At 39.9% G+C, this 10,844-nt stretch overlaps 1 long non-coding RNA gene across 1 annotated transcript; it reads left to right on the top strand.

Annotated features, from left to right (window-relative positions):
- The first annotated feature begins 318 nt into the window (after positions 1 to 318).
- LOC118566114 lies at positions 319 to 8,951 on the top strand. Its single transcript, XR_004932809.1, has 3 exons — positions 319 to 501; positions 8,094 to 8,182; positions 8,273 to 8,951. It is a non-coding gene; the product is annotated as an uncharacterized LOC118566114 (long non-coding RNA).
- Positions 8,952 to 10,844: the final 1,893 nt, after the last annotated feature.

Genomic DNA, 10,844 nt, shown 5'->3' with positions numbered 1-10,844 from the left:
AGGAGCCACTCTTGGAGGCAACCTCGCCAATTAATTTGCTGCTCAGATCTCAAAGCCTCACTGGAGAGGTGCTAGGCTACATACCGCCGGGCTAATTTGTGCAGCAAGTCTGTATTAAATATATGCATGAGGCTAATTCGGTTAGAGTCGTATCCCTGTAGCTGTGTGGTGAGCTTGGCACTGGCTCCCATTAGCGATGTTTCTGCCTCCAGTGGATATCAACAGAAGTCGTGGTCGATGCTGAGCTTTTTTGCATAAAGCAAACAAAATTAAATTTGCTTCTCTAAATCAAAGTGCCAAATGTGGGACTCTCTCTGTATTTGTGTCTTCCTCCCTCTCTATCTCTCAGAGGGATAAATTACTCAAAAATAAAAAAGGAGCAAAACAGAGTTACACGGCAAGTGGAAAAGAGAGGTTTTAGTCCAGTGGGATTCCCATTCCTAATCAATCGCTGCTTGCTTTTGCTTACTGAGATGTTGGCTCATATTTTTTCAGCATGTGGTAAGAGTTTCTCTGATTTTTATCTGCTTTTTCCTGCATGTTTCCCTCTGTGTCTGTTTGCATGATTCATGTATTTACCCTGTTAGTGTGCTTGATCTCAGTGGAAAATTCAGACAGATCAGTTCAAAAATCTATAAGCAAAAGGAATAAACTGTGTGGGCACAAATAGCTCTGTTATTTACATACTATGTGGTCAAAACCGTATCGGTTCATAATCAGAATCAGAATCAGAAATACTTTAATGCCTTGTCTTATATAATATTTAACTTACTTTAATCAGCAAAAGCTAGTCAGCAGCATCAAACACACACACACACACACACACACACACACACACACACACACACACACACACACACACACACACACACACGATAAGCAAAGAATAATACATGAATTGTATGTATGAAACATCTAGACCAGTTACACTTTACTATCATCAACATAAGCCATCATAAGTCTACATAATGTTCATTTACTGCACTCCAAAAGATAAATGTCAGATTCACTTAGGATGTAAAATGTACAGTGAAATCTGTGCTTCTGTGCTTTTTTGTCTCTCTTGTTGTGTCTCTGTTCTGTCTTCTGTAACCCCCAGTCGGTCGAGGCAGATGACCGTTCATACTGAGCCCGGTTCTGCCGGAGGTTTTTTTTCCCGTTAATGGGTGGTTTTTCTTCCCACTGTCGCTTCATGCTTGCTCAGTATGAGGGATTGCAGCAAAGCCATGTACAATGCAGATGACTCTTCCTGTGGCTCTACGGTTCCCCAGGAGTGAATGCTGCTTGTCGGGACTTTGATGCAATCAACTGGTTTCCTTATATAGGACATTTTTGACCAATCTGTATAATCTGACCCAATCTGTATAATATGATTGAACTTGACTTTGTAAAGTGCCTTGAGATGACATGTTTCATGATTTGGCGCTATATAAATAAAATTGAATTGAATTGAATTGAATTGAAATGGGTCATTTGGGGGGGGGGGGGGGGGGGCTGGGGAGGGGGGTTGTGGCCGAGTGGTTAGAGCACCGCACTTGCACTGTAGGATGCAAGTACCCGGTTTGATCCCCAGTCATGGCACTCTGGGTCCCTGAGCAAGAAAGGGGAGTGTTGGCCTAATGGTTAGAGCAGTGCACTTGTGCTCTGAGAAGGATGCTAGTACCTGGTTCAATCCCCACAGCCTGCACTCTGGGTCCCTGAGCAAGACCCTTAACCCCTGATTGCTCCCCAGGTGCTGCACAGTGGCAGCCCACTGCTCCCAAGGAATGGGTTAAGATGCAGAAGTGAATTTCTCCATTGTGAGATCAATAAAGTTCAATTATTATTATTAAATGCAATACAACTAGGAAAGGTGAAAAATGCTAAACATTTTATGTGTATTTAAATTTAAAACCAATGCCACCATAAAGGACGGTGGTTGAGGCATCATGATTTTGAATCTTTTTATGTATAGGGTTTCCACCACTGTGTGAAACTATGTCAAACTGTTTTAAAACCACCAGGCTTTTTTCTGTCTTTTCTGACTCTGGCTTTAAATTTCATCTTGGGCTTGATGAAACAAAATTACGAGTTCAGCCTTGGTTGCAAAGTGTCTGTAGCTCACATGGATTTTACACAAAAAGAGTAGACAAGATCATTCAGCAAGAGCTCATTTAAAGGGTATCAAATCCAAAGCCATCTTTTTAGAAAACTGTCTAAAGTTTGAAATTCTAAACAAGGCTCTATATGCATTTAGTGGTTGATGTTGACACAAATAAATGGTTTAATTGCCTATTTCTTAATTTGCTTTTTAAATTATCAATTTGTAAAACTCAGTTACAAAGCTATGAAAAATGACATTTTGAGCACATATAAATGTTTTTTGTTGGCTTTCTTGACTAAATTTAAACCACACTGTTATTGGATTAGTATAAGTAACATGATTTTCCATGCAGCAAAATTAGCAAATATGGCCAAAGGTGTCACATTCCATAAATAAAATAATTACAAAAAATATATACAAGCCTTAATATAAATAACTATGGAAAGAAAAGTTTAATGATTCCTGTTCATGTAACTGCAGCTGCTATGCAAGCAGGCAGCCTGTTCCAGCAGATCCACCCTCAACTTTTCCTTTACAAAACATATCCTTAGATGTACTGTGTGTTTTTGTCTTTTCCCTCCATGCTTTTGCATATTATGAAATTAACTGTTTTGTGGACAAAATGAATTAATTTTTTTTGGCTTTTTTATGGAGACAGCATGAGTGACAATGCCTCAATTTTTTATACACAAAATCAGCTGTTAGCTCTTGTAACTCAGCTGCACCGCCTCCAAGTGAGCAATCCGATGTTCACCGCAAGCTGAGAGGGAAGAGGTAAGGGAACTGCGCTGGCATCAGACACCACAACTGGAGGCAAAGGTACAGACCTTTCATCCCGTCATCCTCCCTTACCAGCACAGTAAAAGAATTGGCGGCGCTAACTTGGCTACAGAGCTGATTTTGGGACAGTAGCTTGGAAATGCTAAGACGTGGCTAACTGCACCAACTCTGGACTCACACATAGCCATGGATGGTTTTCATTTACTCTAGGCTCACAGAACCAAGAAGAGTGGTAATAAAAAAGGAGATTAGAGATGCTCTGCAGTATGGGCATTGAACTACTAGCTGTTAGCATGAGACTGTATTATCTTCCCCAGGAGTTTAAACAGGTTATCGCTGTAACTGTGTGTATTCCCCCCTCTGACATTGCTACAGCGCCATGCGATTTCTTCCGTAGTGTAACCAGCAGACTCCAAAAACAGCCTCTCCAAGTGCTTTCTTGATCTCTGGGGACTGTAATCATATTTGCCTGTCCTCCACTCTTCCTGTCTTCACCCAGTATGTCACCTGCTGCATCAGAGACAATAAAATGCTAGACATATTGGACGCCAACATATAGAAGGCATGCTGCTTCTTACCTCTCTCTCCCCTTTGGTGCTTGGATCAGCACCTGGTTCATCTTCAGGCATTGTATAAATCCCTTGTACACAGAGAACTTGTTGCAAGGCGCACAGTGAAGAGATGGTTTGCGAAGACTGAAGAAGCTCTGAAGGACTGTTTCAGCTTCACGGTGTGAAAATAGCTATGTGCCTATCATGGGCTGGACATTGGCAGCATGAAAGACAACATCATGGACTACATATGTTCTGTGTGGTCAACACTGTGCCCCTCATAAAGGTATGGTGTTTCTCCAATAACAAACCGACATCTGATGAAGACCACTGAGAGTCTGGTCATCAACCATCTTCACCCCCTGGCGAAGTCTTTGTCTGATCCACTGCAGTTCACCTACCACTCTGGCATCGGGGTGATTGATGCCATCATCTGCCTCCTTCACCAAGCTCTGACACGTTTGCAGAAGCCTTAAAGTACTATGAAGATCACTTTCTTTTATCTCTCCAGTGCTTTTAACACCATCCATCTGAGACTTATGAGGGACTATTTGGAGCTGTCAGGAGTGAACCATCCTCTTTTTCCAGTGAATACAGGACTACCTCACTGACCGCCCACAGTATGTGAAGACATAGGTCACTGTGTCCGACAGGCTGGCCAGCAGTATGGGGCCCAACAGGGAATTGTGCTGGCCCCATTCCTGTTCACTCTCTGTACTGCAGACTTCTCCATCAACTCACCTGGCTGGCATCTTCAGAAATGATCTGATGACTTTGCCATAGTCCCAGGTAAATATGAGTCGTAGTGCAGACAGTGAACATATGAATTTGTGGACTGGTGCCAATGGTAACATCTCCTGGTTAGTGCAGGAAACACCAAGGAGCAGGAGGAGGGACTTCCCAAAGTGCAGAGCCACCACACTGACACCAGTGAATATCCAGGGAACTGACATTGAGACTCTTATAGGTATCAAGGCGTTCACCGGAACAATAACTGGACTGGAGTCATAAATCTGATGCTCTTTACAGGAAGGGTCTAAGCAGACTCCACCTGCTAAGAAGGCTGAGATCTCTTAAAGTGCAAGAGGTGCTCCTGAAGACCTTCTGTGACTCTTTGGTGGCATCAGCCATCTTCTACAGTGTGCTCTATTGGAGCACCAACTTGTCTACAGCTAAGATGAAATGGTTATGTAAGCTCCTCAGGAAAGGCTGTTCTGTTTTAGGATGCCCATTTGACCCAGTGCAGATGGTGAAATACAGACTGACCCTGGAATAACAGCATAAATGTTGGACAGTACCTCCTATCCTGCATGAACCTGTTGCAGAGTTGGAGAGCTACTTCAGTGATATCACTGTGACAGCACAAAGGAGTGTAATCACAGATCCCTCTACTCTGCTGCTATTAGACTTTTTAGCCATCACTGCTCCCAACACTCTCAACAAATGTTTACATACCTGCTGTTTTTGCACAGTTTTCTCATCTTTATAGTCTGTTGCTGTTCATTCCACACCAAGTGAACAGCCAGATTTAAATCCAAAACGGTCAAGTTCAATACATAACACACATATACATACATATATACACATACATAATATTAGAGTTGTAGATAATATTTATAAAATATGAAATAGATGTGAAGTTAATTAAATATCTTGCTAATGTATTCAAATGCAATCATGAAATTTAATAACTGGTCATTTAATGAAAATATAATGTACGATATGGTTAAAGCATTATTAAAATACATTTTATAAGTTATTTTATGCTTTCTGTGCAGCTATTCAACATGAAATAATGTAAAATGTCACAGTGGCTCCTTAAAGACACTCTGTTGTGCTATTACACAGTGTTTTAAGTTATTTAATGTTTAATAAATAACCTTCGGTCTGTTAAGTATTGTTCGGTGAATATCAGCCCAAACAGCTGATATAAGGACACTAGTTGAAAGTCTGATTCAAGCACTGGCGTTCTTTTAACATAAACTCTGCTCACATATGGAATAAAGGAGGGACAACTTTTCTTCAAGTTCAAGAATTTATTAACAGAATTCAAATGAACATCCAGAGAACACCACTATAAAAATCTGTTTATCTGAAATAACACTGTATTTCAGTCAACAAATCCTCTCTACTAGGCTAGGTGTAACTTAAAGTTACTAAGCAAAATTAAGATGAAAAGAAGCTAAGACACTATGTACACACAAAAGAAACAAAAAGACAAATACAATGGTTGAAAACCATCATCAGAATGATTCAGTGAATCTTGGTTCACTGCAGATCCAAGTTAGAGAACCAAAGTTCATCTTAAAGGAGTGGAATGATATCAAATTAGCTTAACTGATTTAGAACATTTGGTATGTGTTTCAACCCATTCACAATGCCAATCCTGAGTTAAACAAAACAGTATTTGATAAAATAAAATTTTAAAGAATAATTTGGTCAGTAAAAATCAGTACCTTGATTTTATTAATGCAATTTTTCCTTTGGGAAGCTAGGAGCACTGGTGCCTATCTCCACTGGCCACAATTGTAGAGACAACACAGGAAACCAGACCTGGGCAAACTGTACACAGCTTCAGGGAGGGGGCGCATCCAGGCTGTGGAAGCAGGGACGTCTCCTCGGCCTCCCTAGTGTAGCTGCTTCTTGTGAGGGCCTGTGCTGGTTGCAGCGGGTGACTTCAGATCAGCTTTCCTCTTAGCTTGGCCTGGCCGCAGGAGAGGAGACCGCTCCGCGCCGTCTCGACACAGCTTTCCTGCAACAGCTGAAAAAAGTTACCAGCAGACCGTCTCTAAGGTAGTCGGCTGTGAAGTTCCGATGTTGGTTTCACACAAAACAGACTTTACTTAAACTGCAAACTGCAAATGTTTGTGGGTGTCCAAACCCGTTCGGACCCAGGTGGATATCTCTCCAATGCTGCTGTTGAGGAAAAGTGTGAAAATAGATGCGATTCTCTGTTTTCGGATATGCCAAAAGTTCATCAGCCATGATCTGGAACAGAAAAGAGTCCCTGGGCTCTAAGATCTGATTGGTTTACTAGTTTAGTTTAAACCAACTATATTGAGTTGAGCAGTGTTTGCCTTATCGATAAGTTTGAAGGGAGAAAATTTAGGATTTACAATGATGCATTTTTTCATTTTTGTACCCACCCCAGTTGTTAGGTGATGGGCAACAGTTGGAGGAAGGGTACACCCTGGACAGGTCGCCAGGCCACCACGGCACAACACAGAGACAAGACAGACAAACATGCACACTCACACCTAATTTAGAGAGAGAAGTTAACCTAACATGCTTATGGATTCTGAGAGGTAGTCTTAGTACAAATACACAATTGCTCGGGGAAAACATGCAAACTCCATGCAGTGGAGAGCCCACGCCAGGATTCAAACCCGGGACTTTCATTCTGCCAGGCAACAGTGCTGCAGAACACTGTGCAGCCAGGGTATAAAACATAAACTATGGAATTACTTAAATATGACTTACAGAGATAAGTTTCCATATCAAATATAGATTGGTGAAAAAATAAGAATACTCAATGTTTAATTATTTGCAAATGAAAACTCTGAATTCCACATTATATTTGAGGTAAAGCCTAACTTTTAATACATTTTAACTTTTATCCCCCCAGAAATTGGTATATATCATTTAGATAAAACATTTAAATTTTCACTGTTTTAGGCTATAATTCAATTTCAGTATTAATCAATTAATTAATTCAATATAATTAAATCCATTGAGAACAATGCCAAAACAGAAGAGGTATTGTTGCACTAATTCCAGAGGTCATAGGTTTATGGTTTATTAAATGTTTATACATCTCTCATATCATAGCTTAATCATAGTTTTTTTATAGATTGCACATATTGGATCAAAGACATAGTGACTGTCTTTGGTGATGATTGGCTACATCTGCTATGCATATATTTTTTTAACATCCAGCTGCATGTTCAGAATGTCCAAACTTATGATCTTTGCTCTGTTGATGTCAACCATGCATTGAGATACTGTATGAGTTTAGCCTTTTTAAATAACTAGTTTACCTTCTGGCCATGCGTATATAGTTTTTTGAGGCTTGTTTGTTAGAAAGCCCTGTAAGGAAACTGTTCAAGCTTGAACTATAACTTAGTGTTTGTACATTAATTTTTATTGCTTTGTTGTCAAATTCAGATGCATTCATGTATGTATGGACAGGAGAAACAAAGCTGAACTAGCATTTGTGAGACAGCAATGTAGATAAAGAGAGCTCCTTGCAACACACAGCATTGCTTGCCATTAAAAAAGGGGAAAAAAATGTCTGCTTGGCTGTTCCTATTGAACTTGACCTGCGGGCTAGATCAATGTATGTGTGTGTGTGTTTATGGGTGGAAAAGACAATCCTGGTGTGTTTGTGAGTGTGTGTGTGTGGATGCGTGACTCACGAACATGAGTGCGCACTGCCTGATCAATGTGTCTCTGTGTGCCACAGAATGAGAGAGCACACTGATTACCCAGGGGTGGCGCGAAGGAGGAGGAGGAGGAGGAGGGTGGGTTTGAGGGGATGTAGGGGTGAGAGGATGGAGGATGATGATACAGAAGGGAGGCGGTGTGTGTAACTGTGTGCATGTGTGGCGAGGATGGAGCGCAGACCAGGATCAGCAGAGAGGCTCGGCTCATTTCATTTTCATTTTCCCTTCATTTCACAGAGAGACGAGCCGTGTGTCAGGGCATTCCACACGGACCGGGTGCCAAAATTTAGATCCAGAGCCAGATGGCGCAGATCAGTCGGGATATGGTAACACAATCTGTATGGAATAGGTTTGGTGTGGGGGGTTCACTGTTCTTTAAAAAAAAAAAAAAACTTAATTATTTTCTGTCCCCCCAGTGAAACACCTTCATATTCATAAACTGCAAACTGACATTACTGGAGAGGAGTGCTTCCAGTTTACAAGATGGCCATAAAACCCACCAGCCTCAAGGCCACTGATGGTATTTTCTTCATGTATATATCAAGATGTTTGCAGGCTTTGTCCTTGCTTGTGTGCTATGTTTTGTAGCCTGATGATTTTGTCCTTAAGATTGTGAAAGATTGAGTCCCAGTACTCAGTACTTTCATCCCTGCAAGACTAGTTCCCTTTAGCAACACTTCTGTTTGCAATCCAGAATAATCACTGTAGAGTGCATAGCTCTGGTTGGAGGTTTATTTACATTTATAATTTGGAGCTTTTAATTTTTCTTTCAAGTTTTGGTGGCCCAGAACCATTGCCCCACCTGATCAAGATGGGTAACTCTCATGCGCCGGCGTTTATTGTTGTTTGTACAACAATGACACACTTCAATAAGCAAAAATAATGTTTATACAGTGGTTTAGATGCATTAATTCAATTAGTGAGCACACACACTTTGTTCACTTATATATTTTCATCAACTAATTTCTCATCTTGACTTTCATTACCAATTCTTGTTTCTTCTACTGGTTCTTCACGTTCCATGATCCTTGGGAGTTTGGTGACCAGAAGTCAGAGCAGCTAAATATGTGGACGCATTTTTGAAACGATTTTTATTTGAGGTAAAAAAATATTTTAGTTTTTTTCCCTCATTGGTGTTTTAAAGTTGACTGTACTGTTTTATTCTTTTGTAGTTAGTAATTGTCTAGTGTTTAGCTGGGCAACCAACTAACTGAGCTAAGGCTCAGGCCTTATAGCTAAGGCTATAAGGCTGCATATTTTGTGACTGGGTCCACCTTTTTATCTTTGACCTCCGCTATGAGCTTTCTATTTATTTTTGCAAATAAAAATTTGGATTAAAATATTTTCTAACAAACTATTTTCTAATGAACTATGTTCTAATAATTCCCGTGACTCCTGCTTTTCAAAGTGGTCCATTACATAAGTATTGTTTTTTTGTTTGTTTTTTGATAAAATAATTCTAAAACAACTCAATGAACGAACTCACGAACTGGGTGCACAATTTTGAGTTTATCACAGGTTTTCTTTGATTCAAACAGGGTCAAAGTTTCACATAAAGGCTCAAATATCTTCGTACAGCATAGTGATACCTGATCCAAACTCAAGTTGCTGTGAACTCAAACCTTTTTGAAGCTGTCAGCAAACTTCTGGACTAATTATAGTTACATGTTTGGCCACTTTAGTCAAAAACTGTGGGCCTGTTAGCAAAGTGTAGTCTTTACTCTTTTTACCCAGTTGCTGCCATTCTAAAAGCTTTATGTTAAAGCGACCCTGGTCCATAAATCACTACATTACCCTGTCAAAATGGAGTCAAGCAACACATAATGCTGCTGATGACATAACTATGTATTTCATGTGTGCCGACGTAGAGGCACATCTAATAGCTGCTGGACATTGGTTCTTGAAGTCTGGAATTTGAGAGCACATCAGAACCAACAGTTGGTTAATTTTTTCTACATTCCAGCTATTGATTTAAGATGAAGCTGAAGAACATGGAGGTGGTCTTCCTTCTTTGTTAGTCCATCTGGTTTGTGCCATGGGCTAGAACTACTAGTGGTGAAAAAGATCCATAGCATGGTGATACCACTAGCATGTTTGACAGGTGGTATAGTGTTCTTAGATTTAAAACCCCGGCTCATCTAAACATTTCTTGTTATTTTGGCATAACAGGTCAGTCATTGTCTCCTCTGACCATATCCTCTGAGAATAATCGTTTGGGACACAACGGGACAGTTCCAGTGGGACAAACAACCCAAGCACACATCAAGCACAAGTCAAAAACAACTCCAATACTTTTGAAAAGACTGGTCTACAGTAGTGAGTGATGAAATATCCCAAAATTATGCCAGAACTTTTTGCTTTCATAGGCAAATAGCATGGTTCAAATACATAATTAAAAGCCCTTAAAAATTATGCCATTTACCACTGAGTGGCAGGAGGAAAACTGGTTTATATTTGAAAGGTTAGGGAAATATTATTAACTAGAGTATTAACTAAAGTATCTCTGCAATATCACTGATTGAAACCATTTAGTAAATGCATCTGCAAAACCCGTTGATTTATTTTACTAAAATTGGCAAGCTGATTTCCATGTACGACTTTTATACAAATAGCCAGAGTAGCTCAGCACTTGAAACACAAAGCCTACAATAATCCTTAGACGTTTTATCACATTTTGTCACATTGCATCCACAAAGTTGTATTTTATTGAGATTTTATGTGATAGAAAAACACAAAATTGTAATGTTCTTTAATTAACGGTTACATATGTGTGCAAGAGGAGTCTGATATCCGAGGGTCCATAATGCTAATCATGAATTAGCACATACATTTTGAAGGAAACGGGTGGAAACTGTAAAAATACAAATCTTAAAAAGTTTGTTAGGAATTTGTATAAAGCCCCTTTTACTCTGATTCTCCTAAATGAAGCCTGTATTTATCTCAAGAAGTCCCCTGAACTGTAAATAGACCTCACTTGAATATAATAAA

The sequence above is a fragment of the Fundulus heteroclitus genome, chromosome 15 (genome assembly GCF_011125445.2).
Source record: "Fundulus heteroclitus isolate FHET01 chromosome 15, MU-UCD_Fhet_4.1, whole genome shotgun sequence".
Classification (NCBI taxonomy): Eukaryota; Metazoa; Chordata; class Actinopteri; order Cyprinodontiformes; family Fundulidae; genus Fundulus; species Fundulus heteroclitus.
This window is presented reverse-complemented; position numbering and strand designations above follow the sequence as displayed.